A 25,535-nucleotide genomic window follows, 5' to 3' on the forward strand; every position below is an offset into this window, starting at 1 on the left:
ATCTAAAAAGTAGCAAGTGCTGGAAAAAGGGCCTGGGGCCTGGGGTGCAGGGGTGGTTCTTGTCACAGCCCCCAGGCTCCTGTCTCAGGGATGAAAGTGGCCGTCTCATTGGGATTCTTCTCTTGCCCTAAAGGGCTGCTTTTGGGAACTATCAATACTGGGGAGTGGGGGTGAAGCCGGACCTAGCTCAGGGTGAAGATTTCGGGGCACCGGGGCACTGAACACCCCGCCACACCCCAACATTGTCCTGGCTCTATCTCTTCCTCTTCTCCCGACCCCTTTTGCGCCGGGGCTGCGAGCTCCCCGAGTTCTGTGGTGACTAAATCGAGGCTGAGAAGGGAGGCTGCCCCCGCACCCTGTGGGTCAGTGCCCCTCCCCCAGGCTAGGAGAAGGTGGGGTCACGGCAGCCGAGCTGGGGGTTACTTTGGCTGGGGCTGCTGGAGCAGAAAGGCGTGGGTCTGAAACGCCCGGCAGGGTCTAAGGATCTTGTTGGACCTGCGTGGTGTCGGGTGGGCTGTGGGGTCCTACAGGGCAGCTCTGGGCTTTCATTTCTCTTGGGGTCGGGTGGGGATTAACTCAGCTATTCCCAGGGTAAGCCTGGGTCTCTAATTGGGCCCTGGGAGCCCTGTTAGGTCACCGGCATGGGGGATCAGTGAGGAAGGGGACTCCCCAGCTCCCCGGACTCCCAGTTGCCCCCCGTCCGCATTGCCTTGGAGACCCCAGGGGGAGGGGGCTGGGGGCTTCTGAGCCCCTGAGTCTAGCTTCACTTTCCCGTCGGGCTGTGGGAGGGGACTTTCACTTTCCTTTGTCTTTAGGGAGGGGACCCCACTTTCTTCTGGGATCTCAGGGCCGTTGACACACACCCCCTTTCCAGGAGCGAGTGGTGGGCATCTGGGTTCTCCCTGCCCCTTCCCGGGGCTGGCACCGTAGCAGCACAATCACCCCGGGAAGGGGGTGTCTTTCCGCCCCAAGACGCAATCGGGCCCCACTCGCAGAACAGCCTGGACCCTGTCCGCCTCCACCCCCGGCCTCCAGGGCTCCTCTCCCCAGGACCCCTGCCCTGTGCCTGGGTCCCGCGCTGGGGGAAGAGCCTGCTGCCTATCTCTGTCTGCCTCAGGTCTGACTTTTGATGCCAAAATCTGAGTCCCTGGGGTGCCTGAGTACCTGGGGTGCCTCAAACCCTGCGCACCAGGGTCTGCAGCAGCCACTGGGGCCTGGCTGCCCGCTGCATCTGGCGGCCCTGGAGGGGCCAGGGGCCCCCCTTGCACCCGCCCACCTTGGTGCCTGGGGAGGGGCAGCGCAGGGCCGCAGGCTGGGTGGTGTCTCTCGGGCTGCGTGTGTTGCACGTCGGTGTGCACGTGTGTGTTGGGAATCCTGTGCGTTGTGTCTGTGTGGGCGATCCGGCCTCCCGGCGGTGGGTGGAACTGGATTCTCACTCAGGGGACTTGGGCCTGCTGTTAACAACGATGATTGTAGGGACAGGCGGGGGGGCGGGTGGTGGGCACGGGGCTGGGTCCCGGGCAGCCTGGCCGACACCAGGAAGTCACTGAAGGCAGTGGCCGCGGAAATGGGAGGGGGTCACAGGGGTTCTGTGGGGCCCGGTCCTGGGTACTGGGTAGGAAACCATGGTCTCCGGAGGTTCCTCCCTGCCTCAGGTGGCCCCGTTCAACCCCAGCCATGCCCATCTCCCACCACTGCCTGTCAGTAGGGGTTTAAAGTCGGGGTGGCTTTTTGGGGTGCAGCTCAGCATCCCCCCTTATGCAGATTGGGATGGGGTCAGGCAGCTCCCTCAGCCACAAGGACCCTGGACGGGTTCGAGTTCACTTGGGGCCCTGTGGCCTAGCCGTGTACTGGGTGGGGACCCCACACTGAAGGCCAAGGGGGGCTCCCCCTGCTCTGAGATGTTGGGGGACAGGCAGCTTCTGGAACCTTTGGTGGGACCCATAAGTGGCTGTCAGGACAGGCAGGAGGGTGGGCACGAGGCACTGGGGACAGCCGGGGTCCTTGTTTAGGGTCATGCATCTGTACAGTTGAATTTCCTTTCTTTTATCATTTTGTTTACCCACTTTGTCCCTTTTTTCCCCCTAATTGTACTTTTGCATTTTTTTTTCTTGGCAAACGTAAACTCAGCCTTTCATTCATGACGTGTGAAATTTCAGTTTTTCTGGAGTTTGTAGGACAGCGTGGGGACCACACCTGAAACTTAGGTAATAGGAGAAAAAAAAATAAACTTAAAAAATAAATAAATAAAAAGACATAAAACAACTCTCTACCTCTGGTTGGGCCCAGCCTGTCTCACCCTGGCTGCAGCAGGATGGCTGTAACAATTTCATTTCAGTTTTTGCAGAACATTCAGGTATTAAAAGGAAAAAAACAAAAACAAAAACAAAGAGACCAAAAAAAAAGGTGTGATTTTGAAATTTAAAATAACACTGAAAGTTTACATTTTAAAATAACATTATCATGCAGATTGTATTTAAACTTCAGAAATATTTAAGATGATTGTAACCCTGTAAAGCTGATGAGATATTAACACAAGACAAAACACTTCTGACTTTTAACAGAAAAAAAGAGAAATTTCTTCTGTCAGATACCCTAAATCATCTCTGTCAAGTTCAAAGTTCGACAGATCTCTAGGGCAGGGGCAAAATGCTGCCAGTCTCTTTGCTAAAATATAACAAGAGTCACCTTTGCTCTGGTTCCCAACAAGTTCCTCATCTCCATCTGAGACCACCTCAGGCCTGGCCCTTATTGTTCATATCACTATCAGCATTTTTGCCAAAGCCATTCAACAAGTCTCTGGGAAGTTCCAAACTTTCCCACATTTTCCTGTCTTCTGAGCCCTATAAACTGTTCCAACCTCTGCCTTTTACCCAGTTCCAAAGTTGCTTCTGCATTTTTGGGTGTCTTTTCAGCAGCACCCCCCTCTAATGGTACCAGTTTACTGTATTAGTCTGTTTTCATGCTGCTGATAAAGACATACCCAAGACTGGGCAATTTACAAAAGAAAGAGGTTTATTGGACTTACAGTTCCATGTGACTGGGGAGGCCTCACAATCGTGGCAGAAAACAAGGAGGAGCAAGTCACATCTTACATGGATGGCAGCAGGCAAAAAGAGAGAGAGCTTGTGCAGGGGAACTCCTCTTTTTATTTTTATTTTATTTTTGTTGTGCATCTATGTATATGTATTTATTTGTTTATTTTTTATTTTATTTTAAGTTCTGGGATACATGTACAGAACATGCAGGTTTGTTACAAAGGTATACATGTGCCATGATGTTTGGCTTCACCTATCAACCTGTCATCTAGTTTTTTAAGCCCTGCATGCATTAGGTATTTGTCCTAATGTTCTCCCTCCCCTTGCCCCTTACCACCGATAGGCCCTGGTATGTGATGTTCCCCTCCCTGTGTCCATGAGGACCTCCTCTTTTTAAAACCATCAGATCTTGTAAGACTTATTCACTATCACGAGAACAGCATGGGAAAGACTTGCTCCCATGATTCAATTACCTCCTATCAGGTCCCTCCCATAAAATGTGGGAATTCAAGATGAGATTTGGGTAGGGACACAGCCAAACCATATCAAATCCCTATAGTGAGTGGGTGGGTGGAGCTTATAATTACTGGATTGGAAGCTCATCAATCTCTTTTAAGATTTATATGTCATAATTTGTCCAGCATCTGAGTACTTTGTAGCATGAAATGCTTCATGTTACAATGAAGAATTAGTCTCACATATTATGGATGCTGTCCTCGTTTTCTTTTGCTGCATAATGAATTACCACAAACTCAGCTGCTTAAAATAATACAAATCTATTTTCTTACAGTTTTTGTAGATCAGTTGTCTGGGCACAACAATTTAGGCATTGTCTGAGGTAACTTAGGGTTTCTGAGTCATATTCCTCATTTTCTTCTGTCTTCTTTCCACTGCCTAATTATGAATCCACTCCTAGTCTCAATTATAAAATCTGTCTTTGTTTTCTGTTGCTGTACTGCCAATTACTACAAATTTAGCAAGTTCCAACTAAGCCATTTATGAATTCATAGTTTTGTAGGATAGAAATCTGGTGTGGTGAGGCCACGTGCAGTGGTGAGGCCACGTGCAGTGGCTCATGCCTGTAATCCTAGCACTTTGGGAGGTTGAGGTGGGTGGATCACCTGAGGTCAGGAGTTCAAGACCAGCCTGGCCAAAGTGGTGAAACCCCATCTCTACTAAAAATACAGAAATCAGTCGGGTATGGTGGCGGGTGCCTGTAATCCCAGGTACTTGGGAGGCTGAGGCAGGAGAATTGCTTGAACCCAGGAGGTGGAGGCTGCTGTGAGCCGAGATCGTGTCATTGTACTCCAGCCTGGGCAACAGGAGTGAAACTCCATCTCAAAAAAAAAAAAAGAAATCTGGTATGGCTTTTTTGGGTTCTTTGCTCATCGTCTCACAAAGCTGAAATCAAGCTGCTGTGGGCTGTTTTCATTTGGAGGATTGAGCAAGGGAGAATCTGCTTCCAGTTTATCAGCACAATTAAGAGAATCCAATTCCTGTTTGCTCACAGGCTGTCCACTGAGGCCACTGTCACATCCTAGAGGATACTGTATTCCTTCAAAACTGCAATAGCATGTCAAATTCTTTGTGTTTTGAATCTCTGACTTCCTCTTTTGACATCAGCTGGAGAAAATTTTCTGCTTTGTAAGGGTTCATATGATAAGAAACTTCTCCCCATGTTAGGGTACATCCAGATAACCTCCTTATCAATGAATCAGGACCTTAATTACATCTGCAAAATCTCTTCACAGCAGTATCTATATTAGTGTTTGAAAAACTGGACGTAGGTGTGTATATAGTAGGGTAGAGAATCTTGGCCATAGGCAGTGAGAGGAGGTATCTTAGAATTCTGTCTACTATAAAATTTTCTAAAATTTTGTCTTGAGTTGATTTAATACTATATTATTTTATTTTGGGGAGGGCAAAAGATATATAAAGTATTACAAATATTAATTTATTCAGAGTAAATTTGGAGTGCCATTAATTGTTCCTCATGGACTAAAAAGTTTAAAGCCCTGATGATAATCTCATTATAATAAACAACTTTGCAATATACTGAATTGGTCCACTGACCTTTGTTTCAATTCATATGTCTTCAAAAATTAATCCCTCAATGTAAAGTAAACAATCATCTTATAATAGTCTCAGCAGTCCAGAGAAATGGTGTAAATGGTGTGTAGACTTCAAGAAGAGCTGTGTGTGTCTTTGTGTGTGTTAATGTGTGATCACAAAACCTAGATATGTGTTAACATGATATATTATGGAAGAAAATTAATTTAAGGAAGTGAAATGGAAATGCAAACACAGAAACAAAAAGATGGAACTGTCCCCACAAATTTTAGAAATAGATTGTGTTCCAAACACCAAATAAAATCAAGTCATAGAAAGGAAGAAAAAATTAAATACACAAGTAAAATTTGCTGTTTTTCTCTCAGTCTCTATTTATTTTGCTTTCCACATGCTTTAGGTTGATCATTGTTTCCTTCGCTCAGCAATGCAGAAGAGGTAGAGTGATAGGAAGAAATTACCACGTCAAATCATGAATAGACTGAAAACAGCTAGTGACTACTTTGCAAGTAGTTATTTGAAACTACTTGAAAATTAATTTAAGGAAGTGAGATGGAAATGCAAACACAGAAACAAAAAGATGGAACTGTCCCCACAAATTTTAGAAATAGATTGTGTTCCAAACACCAAATAAAATCAAGTCATATGGAATCAACCCAAATGTCCATCAGTGACAGACTGGATTAAGAAAATGTGGCACATATACACCATGGAATACTATGCAGCCATAAAAAAGGATGAGTTTGTGTCCTTTGTAGGGACATGGATGCAGCTGGAAACCATCATTCTTAGCAAACTATCACAAGAACAGAAAACCAAACACCGCATGTTCTCACTCATAGGTGGGAACTGAACAATGAGATCACTTGGACTCGGGAAGGGGAACATCACACACCGGGGCCTATCATGGGGAGGGGGGAGGGGGGAGGGATTGCATTGGGAGTTATAGCTGATGTAAATGACGAGTTGATGGGTGCTGACGAGTTGATGGGTGCAGCACAGCAACATGGCACAAGTATACATATGTAACAAACCTGCACGTTATGCACATGTACCCTAGAACTTAAAGTATAATAATAAGAAAAATAAAAATTAAAAAAAAGAATTAAAAAAAAAAATCAAGTCATAGAAAGTAGTTTGAAGATTGCAGTGAGCCGAGACTGCGCCACTGCACTCCAGCCTGGGCAACAGAGCAGGACTCCATCTCAAAAAAAAAAAAAAAAAAAAAGAATTTGACTTAACCCTGATAATTCCTCTTGAACAGGGACATTGGGTGTTCTTCTTTTAATTCCTTAATCATGACTCATAGATTGAAAATGAGAAAGGCTTCTTCTTGATGGATAAAACACAGATCTTATAGCAACAAGAGGGAAGAACTATGGGCCAAATTTTCTTAGCTATGCTTGGATAACCTTGACAACTAATCACTTTTTATTTTATTTAAGAATTCCCAACCAGGAGTAAAAGTCCAAACCTGACTTATAAGGTATATAATTTAAAAAATAATACTATGAAATAACTTGGTACAAATAACAAAATGTTGAAGGTAGGCATGTTAAATCCACATTATCGGATTGGGTTTTAAAGAGAAGGAGAGCAGACATCAAGCATTTAGAAATCAATAGGATAAAGATTATTCTATTTTTATACCATAATGCAAAGGAGGCAGAGTGATTTTAAGAACAGTGAAGTTAAAAGCAATTAACTTCGTAAAATACAAAAATCAGATATATGTAAAAACAAACTTCAAAAATTACTTTAACATCATAATTTTAGATAAATTGAATCAGTGGCTTATTCTCAAAGGTATAGTAGAAAATGTGATGACTGTTAAGTAACTATCAAACAACTTTTTGTTTGACACAGTTGAAGTTAATACCATCTGTGTGCAAGAGACACCATTCCAGCCTTTCATTCATACATGCAGCTACTGCAAAGTTATATAAGGCATTTGTATTAGTCTGTTTTCATGCTGCTAATAAAGACATAACTGAGACTGGGAAATTTACAAAAGAAACAGGTTTAATGAACTTACAGTTCCACATGGCTGGGGAGGTCTCACAATCATAGTGGAAGGTAAAGAGGAGCAAGTCACATCTTACATGGATGGCAGCAGGCAAACAGAGAGAGAGCTTGTGCAGGAGAACTCCACCTTATAAAGCTATCAGATCTTGTGAGACTTACTTACTATCATGAGGACAGCATGGGAAATACCTGCCTGCATGATTCAATTACCTTCCATCAGGTCCCTCCCCTACAACACATAGAAATTCAAGATGAGATTTGGGTGGGTGTGAGAAACCTACTCATCCATCCAAACCCAAAGAATGGACTTAGAGGCATAAAGAACAGTAAAAGTGAGATTTAATAATGGTCTTGCAATAAGGCAGGTACATCTGGGGCAGTCACAACAAGTAATTTACCTTCTAGTATGCAAGTCCCTCCCCAAGTTCCTCATTGGTTGAGTACTATGGGGTTACAATTTTCCTGAACATCACCTAAGTTTCATTATCCCCTTCATAATGTTATATCCAGGTCCTCTTTCCCGCTTAAGTTTCAATTTCCTAATAATGAAACTTTTTTCCCTTTTATGGGCTGACCCCTCCTTTTCATTCTCTTTGCTTACTGTGGCCTTCTAGGTGCATCAGCTGTGCGGTTTGTTAAATTTGCAGGCTGGCTTCCAGTACTTAGATTTATCAAGCCTTGAAAATGGACCATTTAAAATGTTTCTCACAAAGTCCCTCCTCTTTTCTATTTACTTCCTTTGGTATTACTTTTATTTAAACTCTTTTGGTCTTTGAATCACTGGGGACACAGCCAAACCGTATCAGCATTTAAACACCATTTCCTTATTAGATAATCTGGATAATAAAACTCGCTCTTTCTACAATATGCCACATAAATGGAAGTATAGATGTAACACTGTCATTAAATATGTGAATTATATGTCATATTATTTTTTGAAAACATGTAACTTGTAGTGAAGTTAGTCCATCTCAGAGACGGCCCTGTTTAAGTATAATAAACTTCTAGGTATTCATTATATACTGTATTTTTTATGATCAAATCACTGATCAGATATTTGCCTTACTGATTTATTCTTCCATTTGACAAACAGATTTTGGGGCAAGTTCTTAGGTGTCGGTGTGATAGCAGTGAAGAAAATTCAGCCCTCGGGGGCCCTGCTGTCTAATCGGGAAGAGCACATCGGGGAACACACAGACATGGGAAGGTGCGGGGTTTTTAGAACTGAGAGGCCCAATGGAGGCTCTCAGCAAAGTCATTTTTCAGGAAGTGGCATTTAAGCTGAGACCTAAATGATGATTTGTAGTTTGTCAAGGAAAGAAATCCAGAGAGGGGGAGGGGAGACCACATAAGCAAAGACCTTGTGTCAGAAAAGAACTTTGTACCAGAGATGAATGGAGGATGAGAGTAGAAGTAGTTAGAAAAGCGGGGGCTAAGTCACTGAGGCCTGAGGCTGCACAGGGAGCTGGATGGTGTCTTTGGAGGAGACGAAGACAAAGAGGTTCAAAAGCTGCTCAGAGGTCTTGCAGGAAAGTGATAAAGTCAGATTTGCATCTTTTAAAAGGTCATGTTAGCATCTTTTAAAAGGTCACTTATAGGAGTCTGCCCCAGTACTGCACTGGATATGCCACAATGATGAATGGCAAACACCACTTGGGCCTTATAGCCTGCACATCAAACTTGTAATACAGCATACTCTGCCATGATGGGGATGGTACAAGATAGTTTATTATGGGAGGACATGAGAACCTACTTTGTCTTGAACATGAGATGGATATGTGGAGATGTCAGGAAAATTAACAGAAAGCAAGTGACTTCTTTACTGAGATCTGGAGAATGAATAAGAATCAGGTAGTAAGGAAATGATAGGTGGGTGTAAAGGGAATGTGGCAGGTGTCTGAGGTGGTGTATGCAGAGCCCATGAAGCTAGAAAAATCACTCATGTTCAGAGCGAAAATTGATTTGGTGTTTCTGAATAGTTAAATGTTCTGCTCCATGAACTGCCTCAGAGTCTGGAAGGGGCATGGACTATGAGATGAGGTTGAAGATCAACTCGGGCGTAAAGAATTTGGGATTTAATCCACAGGCAAGGAGGAGCTCTTACAGCATCTTAGGGGTACATTTAAGAGCAAGACATTATTTTTCAGAGAATCTGCTATACATTTTAGAAGGATACCCTGGACTGCAGTGTAATTCCAACATGGAGGGATTAGGATTTGAGGCAGGTGGCATACATAGGATGCAGAAACTTATGCCAAGGTTGATGGCACCCTAAGCAAGATGCCAGCCATCCAGACAGAGAAAAGTGGGCACATTCAAAATGTATTCAGAATGTGGCATCCACAGGGCTTAGAGTGCAACTGAGCGTCAATAGAGTCTGGAGAATGTGTTTTAGCAACTGATAGGATGTTGCTGTCAGGATAGGGGACGCTGGAGAATAAGACAGCTTTGGGCGAGAACAAAGGAGGTAATACTGGTTTCAAATAGACTGAGTATTGGCTTGCGCGGTGGCTCACGCCTGTGATCCGAGCACTTTGGGAGGCCAAGGTGGGTGGATCACCTGACCTCAGGAGTGACCTGGCCAATATGGTGAAACCCCTCTCTACTACAAATACAAAAATTAGCCGGGCATGGTGGTAGCTCACCTGTAATCCCAGCTACTCTGAGGCTGAGGCAGGAGAATCGCTAGAATCTGGGAGGCAGAAGTTGCGAAGGTTGCAGTGAGCCAAGATTGTGCCACTGCACTCCAGCCTGGGTGATTCCGTCTCAAACAAAAAACAAAAAACAAAAAAAACCCCCCAAAACAAAACAAAACGAAAAACCACACACACACACACCACTAGACTGAGTGTTAGATGGTCTGTGGCTCATGCGAGTGGAGGTGTCTGGTTGGCAGTTTAATGTGAAAGACTGAGCTCAGAGACGTCTCATAGCTTGGGAATATGTTTTACTCCATCAATATTCAAGTAAGACTAAGATCCTGGGATTTTGGAGTCACGGGGAAAGTGATATTATTCCTGAGCTTTTGCTAGGAACTATCCCCAGGGGCCTCAGGACCAGCCCCTCTCACTGCATTAACTCCATAAAGCAGTGCCTATTTTACATTTTACAGCTTGGAAACCAGCTCAGTGGGACTCAGTTAACTGCCCACAGTCAAGTGTCAGCGTTAAAACTGGAGTCTCACCCAGGGCCAGCTGACCCCAAAGCTCACACTCTTACAAGATATAATCGCTCAAGATGTCTTAGACCTCACCTGATCCAATCTCCTCTTTTCTTCCCCCCACCCCCCGAAGATGGAGTCTCGCACTGTCTCCCAGGCTGGAGTACAGTGGCGCGATCTCGGCTCACTGCAACGTCTGCCTCCCGGGTTCAAGCAATTCTCCTGCCTTCACCTCCCAAGTAGCTGGAACTACAGGCGTGTGTCACCACGCCTGGCTAATTTTGTTGTGTATTTTTAGTAGAGACGGGGTTTCACCACGTCAGCCAGGATGGTCTCAGTCTCCTGACCTTGTGATCTGTCCAACTCGGCCTCCCAAAGTGTTGGGATTACAGGCGTGAGCCTGTAATGCCCAGTCTCTTCATTTTCTTTAACAGATTTTTTTGGTTACAACTCCTGATTTGATTTGTTTTTATTACTCAAAGCATAATACAGCAACAATGATTAAGAACAAAGACTCTAGAGCCTTACAAAGCTCTCCGCTCACTGAACGTGGGCTCTGGGTGAAATCCCTTAACCTCATTGTGCCTGAGTTTCCTCATCTGGAAAATTATGAGTTCTCACTTCAGAGAGATGCACTGAGTGTGCATGCACAATAAGTGCTGTTTTAATTTTATTAATGTACATATTTGTAGACCACAAATGCATTTTTACAAAAGTTGCAAACAATATCTAAGTTTAGCTAGTAAATTTGTCTAAACACATCTATGCTGTCTGGCTGCATTTTAGCATAAATGGAATATTACTTTATGCATTATTATCTGACTTCCTTTCTCCTCTCATGTCATTTCTGTCTTGGTGATCTCTCCGTGTCAGGCCGGAGCTGGGTTTCTCTCCTACTTTCTAACAGCTGCACCCTGCTAGATAGCAAGGATTCAGAATGATTTTTCTATCCCTCACTGATAACATTCTAGGGAGTTGTCAGGTTTTTAGAAATTATTATTACAGACAATGCCGCAGTAAACATTCTGCTACATATTGGGGGATGTTTTGTCCTTACTTGAGAATTTCTGTAAGAAAAATGCCTATGTTCTAACACCGGATGTAAAACATAGGAATAGATTATGCTAGAGCAAGAGGTTCATATACTGAGTGTTTCTAAAATACTTTTTTGATTTCATAGTTTATTACTTTTACTGTATAACTGTACATGCTCCCAGTACATTTTAGAGGAAAATCTCAAACAAACATTTCAGGAAAGCAGTAAACGTTACCGTAATGTGATAAAATTGGTATTTTATTAATTTTAAATTATATTTCTAACACATAAGCCATATTATCCTTGACACGGTACTCTTGTTAGGAGTCAGACAAATTTATGAATGTGCGCAATCTCTATTCTGTTTCTGTCCAGGGCTATTTTTCTTTAAAAACTAGTAGCTCACATTCTTAGCAAACTAACATAGAGAAAAGAATAGAGGTTTTCAAGTTGGAAAATCTTAATCAGTGTGGTTTTTAAAGTTTCATCTTACTAAGTTGACTGAACAATGGCAGACCGTAGTATCAATTATTCAAAAGTGATTAATGCAGCTTAAATGCCAATGGGCTGGAAGAGAACTTAAATGCATCACTAAGCTCTTAGCAACTATAAAGATTTGTTTGTTTACATATTTCACCATATGGATATCATTGAACTCTTCAGCCTTATAATGGATATTTTGTGAATAAAATATTATTTTGCAAGAAATAAAAAATAGTGTTTGTCTTTAAGCATTGCACTGTTGAGACTACATTTACGCAATAATTCAAAACAGGTAATTTAGTGCTAGGAATATCATTTCCCCTGAACACGGCTGCAGTATGCTCTATACACAGGGAACTGTCTGTTTTAAGATTTTATATAATGGGGCCTAGCTCAGTGGCTCACACCTGTGATCCCACCACTTTGGGAGGCTGAGGTGGACGGATCACCTGGGGTCAGGAGTTTGAGACCATCCTAGCCAACATTGTGACAACCCGTCTCTACCAAAAATACAAAAAATTAGCCAGGCGTGGTGGGGCATGCCTATAGTCTCAGCTACTTGGGAGGCCAAAGCAGGTGAATCGCTTGAACCTGGGAGCCGGAAGTTGCAGGGAGCCGAGATCATGCCACTGCACTCCAGGCTGGGCAACAGAGCGAGACTCCGTCTCAATAAATTAAAAAAAAAAACAAAAAATAAATAAAAAAGATTTCATATAATGGGGCAGCTGCTTTTAACTGGAATGCAATAAATCCTCACATACTTTCGAAAGACTGACTTTGGTGAGGTAGCGTACTGGGCATAGAGAGACGGGGACCTCACTTTCAGGACTGTCACAGTTCAGTGCCTGACACAGGCATGTAGACAAACCTCATGCTGGGAAGCTCAGAAAAGGGAGCAAATAATGTTTGGTGAAGGAGGCCAGGAAACGCTCCATCTTACAGCTCTGTAGATCAGAGGTCTGCCACAGTCTTTCTGGGCTAACGTCTGTGCATCCGTCGGACTATCATAGACTCAACATTCTTTAAAGGACCTGAAATTGCAAATTATTTTATTTCCTGGTGCAAAACCAGGTGCCCCTCACCCACCCATTCCCCAGCACACATACACTTCTTTTGCAAATTGCTACAGTTACAACAAAGTTGTGGTCAATTCGCAGTAACAATTAAAGATGTCCATAGGTGTGAAGGGCTGAGGTAAGGAAAAGCAGGCTCTCCTTATATGAACCTGACTCACAAAGGACTCACTGTGACGGAAGGTGAGAGAGTCCTGGAGAGGCTACATGAGATTGCCGAGCCCTTTCAGAACCCATTTCTCAGGCATTGCTGGTTGCATGAGGTTACAGTTTATTGGACCCGCCCCTCTACCTGGTGGAGTGACCTTTGCGTCTCTTCAAATCTCCCAGAAAGAGATTTGGGCTCATGGGGCCTGAGGGCCTGAGAGGCCAGAAGAGCTCAGTCTTCACAACTCTCACTTCAGGTGCTACTAGTGGACACTATGGAGCACTTCTTTTGTTGTTGTTGTTGAGTTTTGCTCTGTCGCCCAGGCTGGAGGGCAGTGGTGCAACCTTGGCTCACTGCAACCTCCACCTCCCCAGGTCAAGCGATTCTCGTGCCTCAGCCTCCCGAGTAGCTGGGATTACAGGCGTATGCCACCACACCCAGCAAATTGTCGTATTTTTAGTAGAGATGGTGTTTCACTGTGTTGGCCAGGCTGGTCTTGAACTCCTGATCTCAGGTGATCCACCCACCTCGGCCTCCCAAAGTGCTGCAATTACAGGCATGAGCCGCCATGCCCAGGCATGATGGAGCACTTCTAGGGACTTTTGGGCTTTGGAGAATACCAACCTAGCAGAAATGGTTCCTTTTGGAAAGGACATTGGATGACATCAAATGCTCAGCATAAAGTATATGCTCTGGGTAACTGTCACTCTTCTAGGTGACCCTCAAGGAAAATTGTATGAGAAAGTTATTGTGGAGAAGCGATGAGGCGGGGTCATAGAGAGAACGGGGACTAAGAGGGTGCAAGAAGTTGGGGAAGTTGCAGAGCTAAGTGACAGAGGAGCAGAGCAGAAGAAAAAGCCTCGGTGTTGGGAGAAAACATGAAGAAAAAATAAGTTCTATGCTTGGTCCTATGATATGAACTGCCTGATGCTGGTGGCATGAGGGAAGGTTGCTTTAGCTATAAATGTACAACATCCATCAATATTCCACAATGCTCCACGTTGTCTTTCTCCAAGCACTATCCAGAGAAACAGACACCACTCATCAGTGGGAGAAAACGGAACCATTTTGTAGAAGAATCTCCAATTATAAAGAGTCAATGAATGGATCCTTTTTATAAGTGAGACACCTGACCACATTGCATTTCAAAAGTACCTTGTCATCATTGTCACGTGACAGTTTTTGAATCTGGTGTTTTTCTTTCTGCAATAATAAGGCCAATCCTGCAGGGACCGAAGTCTATGCAATCACTGTGAAACACACCTGGAAATAAGGCAGGAAGAACTTACAGAGCTGAGACACGCCCATCAGAATATTTTGAAACATAAGTTACAGTATAGGAATTCTCCCCTAAAGCCTCCAAACTGGAGTGAGAACAGCTGAATCACTTTCATAATACAAAAGCATTCTCAGAATATCTATGAAATTATGAAAATTAAATTCTAAGGTGCATTTTCATAAATGTGGTGGTTGCTGTGTTTATTTTCTGTTGCTGCAAATTTTGCCACAGACTCACTGGCTTAAAATGATATGGCTTTATTGTGTCATATGTCTCCCGATCCGTGGGAGTCTGCTTGGGGTCTCATGAGGTTGGAATCAAGATGTTGCCTGGATGTATTCTCATCTGGAGGCTCAGCCAGGGAAAGAGCTACTTCCAAGATCCCTCAGGTTATCAGCAGAATTTGTTTCCTTGTGATTGTATAACTCAGTACGCACCGTCTTCCTAGCTGCCAGCCGCAGAGCTCTCTCAGCTTCCAGAGATTCCTCTCAGGGCCTCCCCACGTGGCCTTGCATCTCAGCAGCAGAGAAACTCTCGCATCTTCAACTCTCTCAGGTTTTTCACCTCTCTGACTTCTCCAAAGCTCTGATTAAGTCAGGTCACCTCTGATTAAGTCAATGTACTCAAAAGCATCCCTATCTTAAGGACAATTGTGCCATACAAATGACCTAATTACAGGAGTCAGACACATTATATTCATGGTTCCAGGGGTTAGGCAGGGTTTGTATGCCAGGTGGATGGGTATCGCCCTGAGAACACCATCTTTAGAATTCTGCCTACCACAAATCCCAATTCTATAACTCAAAAGGCCTGAGGGCTTCATTGCCATCACAGCAGGAGGTATACGTTTCCTGGATACCCAGAGGTATCCTCTGTCTCCACCTAACATCCCATTTTCATACCAGGTGGTGAAAAATCCACTCGTCATCCATACCATTCAGAAGCATATAGCATGGATTTTGTCATTCTAGTTCTTGTCACCGTGTGTTTGAGCACCTACTAGCTAGAGAAGCTCATTCATCATCAGCTCTACACGGTGCAATCCTCAAAATGCGCACCATTATCCAGAGGTTACCAATATCTCTCTTTTAATTACACTTAAGCTAGCAGAAATCTTCTTCATATCATTAACCCAAATGGAGAAGAGAAAGCTAGAAAATTATACATCTATTTTTCCACCAAAAGAAAAGAAAAAGAACATTTTCCTCCCATCTTTATTGTGCCTTCAAGTGGTTATAGTAATCTGTTAAGATCAGCCATGTCATTAAACTGCTTCCCAGTGAATACAGGCTGTGAAGCTGAGAGAGATAACAAAGTTTCTTCGGAGACTGACTACTAGACTTGCTTGACACTGGCTCTATACAGAAGAAAAAATAAATTAGTGGTTACTGACTAGACATCCTTGCAATAAGGATGGGAAATTCAATATACAAAGAAGCAAAGTGCTGATAATAAAAATAAAGTAAAAACTGAAAGAAAATTGTAATTGGATTGAATATAGCTAAAATCAAGACATGAAAAAGCAGAAAACAAAGCCAATTCAAACCCTGAAGAAAGAATAAATGAGAAAATAAACGAAAAAAATTAATTGGTTCAGCAAGTCATGACTAGAAAAAATTAACATTATTAAATTATTCTACCTTCCGGCATGGAATAAAATGAAAACATAAGTATTCGTGTTAATTTCAATCTATTTCTGAATGGTAAACTCCTTTCTCCTTCTTCCTCTTTGTATGTTTAGGTCTGGGAAATTTGTCTGGAATTAGCAACCTGGGTTGAGGTTTATTTAGACAGAATGATTATGAGCTTGCCTGCAAAGTGGCCGCTCCTTTCTTCCCTTCTTTTCCATCAAGCCATTCCCCCATTGAGAGGTGGTATCTATTTCTGTCCCCCCATGAATCTCCATTTACAGATTCCAAGATTAGGACATAAGAAGCTTTTTTGCTTTTGCCTGGGTCTCACGGAATGCAGGGGAATCTGGGGAAAGCCAGGCTCTCTACAAAAACTCTGACTAGCCCAAGACTGTCATACTGTGAGGAGCCTCAAGCTTGTCTCATGGAGAGGCTGTGTGGAGGTTAAGGTACCTGACCAGCCCCTAGCTCTTCAACTCATAGCATTCCAGGTGCCAGGTGTAGACGTGCAGAAGCTTTCTGACAGCTTCAGCCTTGTCTGCCATCTGAGGAGCTGCAAGTGAGAACTAATCCGGAGTAATCAACACCACCATCCCCTGCCATCAAATCAATGCAGTGCGTTCATTCACTAAATTAGGAGGCAGCTTGTTCTATGCAGTGGTACAGAACAGGAACAACGACGCCTAGGGCTGGGGTATGGGTTGTGAAGGAAGAAGTTCCATGTTGGCAAAACTTCACAGCATATGAAATCTTAAAGGTCACGCAGCTGAATTTCTGAGCTTACAAAAAGGAAACCAGGTGCTCAAAGAAGCAGTGACCTGCCGAAAGTCACCCAGCAAATTAATAGTGGAACCAAAGCAAAAATCAAGTTTTCAACATGTAATATCCTTACACTACGTAAAAAAGCTTTGGGTTCCTTAGCTTGAGAAACATCAATACCCCTTCGTAAATCAGGGGTATAAACTTTGCAGAAAAATTAAACTTCTTACTGCCTGGCATCCAAACTGGAGTGAGAACAGCTTTGCCATATCTACATTCCCACTCCTACTCAGAAGACAGACTCCAAGAAGCATAAAACTTCTGGAGTCCATGATCTGGGGTAACCTGAGTAAAGCCTGTGATAGGCTTCCAGGAAGCAAGGGCACAGGCAGGGGTGGAGACTGTAGCCTCATCCCTGCAAGGGTCAGCTCTGAACCTCAAGGCCCTTAGTCCTCACCCATATTTCTCTGTTCTGCCATTTTCGGGCGCTCTGTCAAGTCCCAAACCATTAGCCCCTCAGTAAGTCTGTCTTTCCTTCTACTCTAAGCATCTCTGTTCTCCTAGCTCACCCTTTCACTGTGGTCCTGCCTTCCAGCTCTTTCCTTCTGTGCCCTCTGGGAACTCATTACATTTTCAAAAAGGATTATCTTAACATCATCACAGAATGCCCTCATATAGCATAGCATTTGAGAGTATGGCTTGGAACCAACAGTCTGAATTTCTAATGCAGACTCCACCATTTACCAGTCATAAGCCTTAACAAGTCACTTAATGTCTCTGAGCTTCAGTATCTTCCACTGTAAAATGAAGGTATCCATTGTGAAAATTAAATAAGATTATGCACAGGCTAATGCCTGGCACACAAAAAATACTAAAACAACAAAAAAAGTGTTGACTGTACATCCTCAACCCCACTGAAGCCTAGACCACCATTTTCAGTGCCCTTATAGAACTCATTGTTTCCATAGTTTGTCTACCATAGCATCGGGAAACATTTCTGGTAAATTTCCATCAATTTCTGATCACTGGTATTCATAAAAAGAAGCAAGTAGGCCAGGCACAGTGGCTCACGCCTGTAATCCCAGCACTTTGGGAGGCTGAGGCGGGCAGATCCTGAGGTCAGGAGATCGAGACCATCCTGACTAACACGGTGAAACCCCATCTCTACTAAAAATACAAAAAAATTAGCCGGGCGTGGTGGTGGGTGCCTGTGGTCCCAGCTACTCAGGAGGCGGATGTGGGAGAATGGTGTGAACCCAGGTGGCGGAGCTTACAGTGAGCTGAGATCGTACCACTGCACTCCAGCCTGGGCGACAGAGTGAGACTCCGTCTCAAAAAAAAAAAAAAAAAAAAAAAAAAGAGCAAGTGAACAAAATGACAATCTCACTTTTCCTTTTAGACAAATATCAGCTGATTACAGCAACCTCTACCATTCCTAGCAAGTGTCATCTTCCAAATTGGTCATTTTCTTATATCCATCACCATCTTCTTAATTCCTCAATCTTCAATTTCCTTGTGGATGACACTTGAGTGCAAGGAACTTGCAATTCCTACATGTGTAAATGACCTTCACTGTGGCGCCTTTTCAGCACCCATACCGTGGACCTACGTGGAACTTGTCATGACCTAGGAAGGTACCATCTTTTTTTGTTTTTTTTTTTAATCTAATAAGGCGTTAATATCCAACATATATAAGGAAACCCTACAACTGAATAGCCAGAAACAAATAACCAGATTTTTTTTTCTTTTTTTGAGATGGAGTCTCACTCTGTTGCCCAGGCTGCAGTGCAGTGGCCCAATCTAGGCTCACTGCAAGCTCTGCCTCCTGGGTTCACGCCATTCTCCTGCCTCAGCCTACCAAGTTGCTAGGACTACAGGTGCCCGCCGCCACACCCAGCTGATTTTTGTATTTTTAGTAGAGACGGGGTTTCACCGTGTTACCCAGGATGGTCTCGATCTCCTGAGTTGTGATCTGCCCACCACGGCCTCCCAAAGTGTTGGGATTACAGGCGTGAGCCATTGCGTCTGGCCCATCTTTAGGGATTTTAAATGCTTATAAGCCACTCTTTGACTGTTCACCTCTAGATCTTGAAGCATTCTCACTTCATCCTCTTGCTGTACCTGGTTCGAGCCTCAGGAGGAATATCACCATCCTCTCACTCCTGATGCCCTGTCTACCCCTCCTGACCTTGGTGCTCACCTGTCCAGCCCAACTCTGTGATAAACCCCTTCCTCTTACCAGCTCTCTGTGTCCCTTCCTGAAGAGTTAAAACCAAAGTCAGATTTCTGTTTGCAGATTTTTCCCAGTTCCACGTCTGTTGTATGAATCCAATTCTGAAGACTGGCACCTAGTACTTTCACTGTCTTTCTCTTTTCATGCTCACAGCCATCTCTGGTCATGCATACCATGCATAATGTTTCCCTTGAACTGTAACAGTATTAATTATCAGTGTGTTTCACATCTATGTCATTACAAAGCACATATTAGGAAGACACTAACATGCTGTAGTGTACGTGCTAGGTCCGTCACACTCAAGCCAAACCTCTGATTCCCAGGAATTCGCACTCTGAAATTAACAATGAACAGAATTTTGGTAAAGATAATGTAAATAGTAAGTCGTTTATTAGATCTGACGTTAGTTTATGTCTAAAGTACACGTGCTGAAGAAAGGGGAGTTTGTAACTAGAGTGAATCAAAACAGAAAATTATTGCATTCTAAGTACAGACAAAGAGCTATTCAAAAAGTCATTGTAGTTTATAGTCGCTCATTTTAGAAAAATTTAAATGAGGAATGAGAGATGGTTTTGTAAATATTGGGGAGGAAGAAGCACCTGGCAAGTGGGTGCCCTGAGTGTTAGCATCAGGCTTGAGATGGAATTTTTCCTGCAGGTGAGCCTGTGGCACCCAAAGAGAATGCCCTGGGAGAGCTGTGATTTGGAGATGTGGAGGAACAGCACATGCTGATTACCATCCTGCAGCCAGGATTCAGAAGGCAAGTCAGGAGGTGAAGAGGGAAAGGAGGTGACCCCAGAAAGAGACAACCTCAGAGGGGTGGACAGAGCCGTCACACCTGGCAGCATGGCTGAGCCTCTGACTAACACACAGTGATGTTCAGTGTACACAATTTGATAATGAACATCTCCTAGCAGCAACGTAAATGTGTATTCACCCTTGTACGATACATCCTTTCACCTGTGCCTCACCTGAGACCCCACTCATAGAGAGCTCACTGGGGTACAGGAGCCTACAGCAAAAGCTAACTCAGCCATGCAGATGACAACTGAGATTTGGACCTCAGTACATACTTGTATGTTTTGTTTTGTTTTGTTTTGTTTTTGAGACAGAGTCTTGCTCTGTCACCGAGGCTGGAGTGCAGTGGTGCAATCTGGGCTCACTGCAAGCTCAGCCTCCCAGGTTCATGCCATTCTCCTGCCTCAGCCTCCCGAGTAGCTGGGACTACAGGCGCCTGCCACCACACCCGGCTGATTTTTTGTATTTTTAGTAGAGATGGGGTTTCATCGGGTTAGCCAGGATGGTCTCGATCTCCTGACCTCGTGATCCACCTGCTTTGGCCTCTCAAAGTGCTGGGATTACAGGCATGAGCCACCACACCCGGCCACATACTTTTTTAAATAATAAATTATCCAATGCTATCTAACTGTGGAGACTATCATTGGGTTCATTCATAAGATACATAGTGACCTTAACTCCATTCGTTCAAACCATATCAGATTCTCTTTTTTTTAGTGCATTGAAACATTATTCTTTGCCAACCTTCTGTATTTATAAACATCAGGATGGCATCAAAAATCTAAAATATGCAATTTTATAAAATGTGGCAGTTGTAACTGTGAATTTGGTGGGAACTTAATACCAGAACCATTAATTCCTCGGTTGGCAAAGTGAAGCTGTTTCCTCTTCTTTATGAGATTGCATCAGAAACATGCAATTTAAAAAGCAGGAGAGAATTACGGATCATTCAGACCCAATTCGATTCCACCATAACCCTCGTTTTTCAACCAAAGTAAAAGAATCTCATGCATGTTGCGTGACTAGCTATTGGAGATCTTGCTAGGACCCCTTCATGAGTTGTACCATGTCTTCAGGCTCTCGGCCTGCTGCTCTGTCCACATGACATAGAAGAGTCACAGCAAGGTGACAGACAGGCACAAGTGCTGCAAAACCATTGAACAAATGAACAGCCGTGGGTTCCTTGTCAGTTACTAGCAAAACAAAAATTTTTATATTTATATTTATACCATTAATAAATGTTACAAGGTTATAAATATCATACAATGTATGAGGGATTCCTGTTATCTTATCTATAAACCCACTGTATAGATGCTTTCCTACACATGCTGTTCTATCAAAGACCCCTTTCCTGTTTCTGCCTGCCTGCTTGATCTCTTCCAAAAGCTCAGAAGAGTCTGGCTCTCACCTGCAGGTTCAGGGAACCCCAGTAGCTCACTCACGGCTTTCTACCCTCTCCTATTCTCCACTGCAACCTAAAGATCCTTCACATCTTACCTCAAGACAACAACTTCACGGTCACGGCTACTTGGGAGGCTGAGGCAGGAGAATTGCTTGAACCGGGGAAGTGGAGGTTTCAGTGAGCCAAGATCGCGCCACTGTGCTCCAGCCTGGGTGACAAGCAAGACTCCATCTCCAAAAAAAGAGAAAAGAATGAATATGAAAGTGGACTTAGAGTAACCCACCAGCCTCCTTGTGGATTGCCTTCTTCCACTCAGAAAAGTTGTCATTTATTTATTTGTATGACATTGCCAATTATCCTTCCGGTGCTATTTTTAAAAATTTTTCCACCAGCAGTCTAAGCGACTGTCACCTCCTCCCCACACCCTAAGGCAGCAATTTCTGATTTGGAACCAGGGGAATTTCACTTTCACAATTTCATCTGCCAACATGCAGTAACATCTGTCTCTATGCTGATGTGGTTGTGTATCTGGGCTTGGGTTTAAATCCCTCTACCACCTTAACTTGCAAAGTGACATTATGCAACTCACAACCTCGTGTGATTTTTCTGTGAATTAATTGAATATCTACATGTAACACACTAAGTGTTCTGCAAATGCTAGCTTTACTGGTTTATTTAGTATTCTAATTTAAATTGATAAAATTCTTTTTATGATTATCTTGTGCTAAACAGTAATATTTAAGGCTGATGTATGATTTATATATTATTCCAAGACATATAACTACAAGAAATATGCTTTTCCTATCCATAGTTTTAAAAGCACTCTGTTAATCAATAGAATATTATTAAATATTTGGACAGTATCAGTTTGAAAAGTTGAGTGAAGTTATATCTCATTGCTATGACCCTTCTTTTGTGGTATGTTCTTCAAGGTGAAGACAAAATATGTGTCGATCAAATGAAACACTGTTCTAAATGTTAAATTCACTTTAAGTAATTGCTTATTGTTTTTCTTCTAAAATACCATATTCCCAGGATGTTCTAGGAACTTCTGTTTGGCAAAAGTAAAATCCTTATCACATGAAGAACCTGCACAGCAGGAAAGAAAATTATCTTAAATTTTAAGTTGTCAGTGAATTTGAATAGTAATTCCCAACTTGAACTCATGAGAAGTAGTTAACCTTTTAAATTAGAGTTCTGATGAGTTTTTAATATAAGCAATAAATCCCTAATTATTATTACAGAAAGCACAAATTAGGGAAAAATTACAGTCCTCAAAGACATGGCTAAATCTAAACTCTTAGGTGCCTGGAAATGATTTACTGATAGATGTAATTAGAGAAGAAACCTGGTGCTTTGTTCCACTCCCGCAATAGCTGCTGGGAGGAAGGCACCTGTCAGCTGCACAGACGTCAGGGTGCAGTGTCTGGAGAAGCTGGGTTCTTTTTTTTTTTTTTTTTTTGAGATGGGGTCTAGCTCTGTTGCCCAGGCTGGAGTGCAGTGGTGCGGTCTCAGCTCACTGCAACCTCCACCTTCCCAGGTTCATGCCATTCTCCTCCCTCAGCCTCCTGAGTAGCTGGGACTACAGGCGCCTGCCACCATGCCCAGATACTTTTTTTTTGTATTTTTAGTAGAGACGGGGTTTCACCATTTTAGCCAGGATGGTCTTGATCTCCTGACCTTGTGATCCGCCCGCCTTGGCCTCCCAAAGTGCTGGAATTACAGGCGTGAGCCACCGTGCCTGGCCTGGAGCTGGGTTCTTAAGGCCCATCCAATTGCAGGGAGAGGTAGTAGCTCAGGGTAACACATGAACAGTCTGGAAAACTCTACACAATTTTAGGCAGCTGAAAGTTGAGGTAAAAGGCCAAAATTTTTTTTTTTTTTTTTTTTTTTTTTTTGAGACGGAGTCTCGCTCTGTCACCCAGGCTGGAGTGCAGTGGCCGGATCTCAGCTCACTGCAAGCTCCGCCTCCCGGGTTCACGCCATTCTCCTGCCTCAGCCTCCCGAGTAGCTGGGACTACAGGCGCCGGCCACCTCGCCCGGCTAAGTTTTTGTATTTTTAGTAGAGACGGGGTTTCACTGTGTTAGCCAGGATGGTCTCGATCTCCTGACCTCGTGATCCGCCCGTCTCGGCCTCCCAAAGTGCTGGGATTACAGGCTTGAGCCACCGCGCCCAGCCAAAAGGCCAAAATTAAACCAGTCTATTCCACAGAAGAAATGTTCTTGTTGATATCTGGAGTGCACCTAAGAAGTACAAAGTTGCAAATGATTCATTAAATTTACTTCATTCTGCTCCAAGTACCTAAGGGTACAAGGAATTGCAATCTTCTGCCTTCCTTTTTAGGGGGCAGATGAGAAATAGAGAAAGGGAAGCCTCTGAGAACAAAGAGGTAGAAGGGAGAGCAAAGGGTATATTATAAGGGTTGTGGGAGAGAGAGCAGATTTGGAAGCAGGGTACGTCCTGCCCTCTCTGGCCTTCTTGGGCGAGCCTCTCTCCTCCCATCTTTGTGACTACAATGGGGATTACCTTGTATTTTTTTTTTTTTTGAAGAAAGCATGGTTACATTTGTCTTACATATTTTTTAATTTATATGAATTTATGGGTTGCAAGTGCAATTTTGTTACATGCATAGTGGTCAAGGCAGAGCTTTTAGGGTATCCATTACCCAAATGCTATACATTGTACCTATTAGTAATTTCTCATCATCCCGCAAAATTCCAAGTCTCCACTGCTTATCATTCCACTGTCTACATCCATGCAGAGACTTTTTTTAAGCACTCACTTATGAGCGATATTTTTCTATGCCTGGCTTATTTCACTTAAGATAATGACCTCCAGTTCCAACCATGTTACTGCAAAATACATGATTTCATTGTTTTTGTGGCCAAATATTATTCTATCAGGTACATATACCACACGTTCTTTATCCAGTCATCTACTGGTAGAACCCTAGGTTGATTTGGAATCTTTTGTATTATGAATAGTGCTGCAGGAAACATGAGTGCAGTCACTTCTTTGATATGTTGATTTATTTTCCTTTGAGCAGATACCCAGTAGTGAGATTGCTGGATTGAACAGTCGTTCTAGTTTTAGTTCTTTGGGAAATCTCTATTTTCAGTGAAGGTTGTACTAATTTACATTCCCATCAACAGAGTATAAACATTCCTTTTCCTCCATATCCTCACCAACATAACAGATGGGACATTTTATCTTTTTAATAATAGCCATTTTGACGAAGATGATATCTTATTATGGTTTTAATTTGCATTTCTCTGACGATTAGTGTTGCACATTTTTTTATATGCCCATGCTGGTCATTCGTGTGTCTTCTTTTGAAAAATGTCTGTTTATATCCTTTGACCACTTTTAAAGAACATTATTTGTTTTTGTTTGTGTGTTTGTTTGGAGATAGAGTTTCCCTTTGTCGCCAAGGCTGGAGTGCAGTGTGGCGTGCAATGGTGCGACCTTGGCTCACTGCAACCTCCACCTCCCACATTCAAGGGATTCTTGCATCTCAGCCTCCCAAATAGCTGAGATCACATGCACCCACCATCATGCCTGGCTAATTTTTGTAGTTTTAGTAGAGACAGGCTATCGCCATGTTGGCCAGGTGGGTCTCAAACTCCTTAAGTGATCCAGCCTTCTTGGCCTCCAAAAGTGCTGGGATTACAAGGGTTAGCCACCATGCCTGGCCTTATTTGTTCTTTTTGTTCTTGTTAAATTGTTTGAGCTTCTATATTCTGGATATTAGTCCCCTATGGGATAAATAGTTTTCAAATATTTTCTCCTACTCTGTGGGTTGTCTGTTTACACCTGGTGATTTCTTTTGCTGTGCAGAAGCTTTTTAGTTTAATTGTCCCATTTGTCTAATTTTGGTTTTGTCTTGTCCTTTTAGTCCTTAAGTCATACATTCTTTGCCTAGACCAATGTCCAGAAGAATTATCTCTAGGTTTTTAGTGTTTTGATAGTTTTGGGTCTTACATTTAAGTCTTTAATACTTAAGTTGATTTTTGTATATGGTGAGAGATAAGAGTCTGTGTCCAAAGTTGGTTCCTGCTGGTGGGTTGGTGGTCACTCTGACTTCAAGAATGAAGCTGCAGACCTTCACAGTGAGTGTTACAGTTTTTAAAGGTGGCACGGACCCAAAGAGTGAGCAACAGTAAGATTCATTGTGAAGAGCGAAAGAACACAGCTTCCAGAGCATAGAAGGTGACCCAAGCAGATTGTCGCTGCTGGCTGGGGTGGCCAGCTTTTATTCCCTTATTTGTCCCCACCCATGTTCCATTTTTGTCCTATTAGAGTACCCTTTTTTCAATCCTCCCTGTGATTGGCTACTTTTAGCTACTGCTGATTGGTGCGTTTTACAGAGTGCTGATTGGTGAGTTTTACAGAACCCTGATTG

The sequence above is a fragment of the Macaca mulatta genome, chromosome 15 (genome assembly GCF_049350105.2).
Source record: "Macaca mulatta isolate MMU2019108-1 chromosome 15, T2T-MMU8v2.0, whole genome shotgun sequence".
NCBI classification, from domain to species: domain Eukaryota; kingdom Metazoa; phylum Chordata; class Mammalia; order Primates; family Cercopithecidae; genus Macaca; species Macaca mulatta.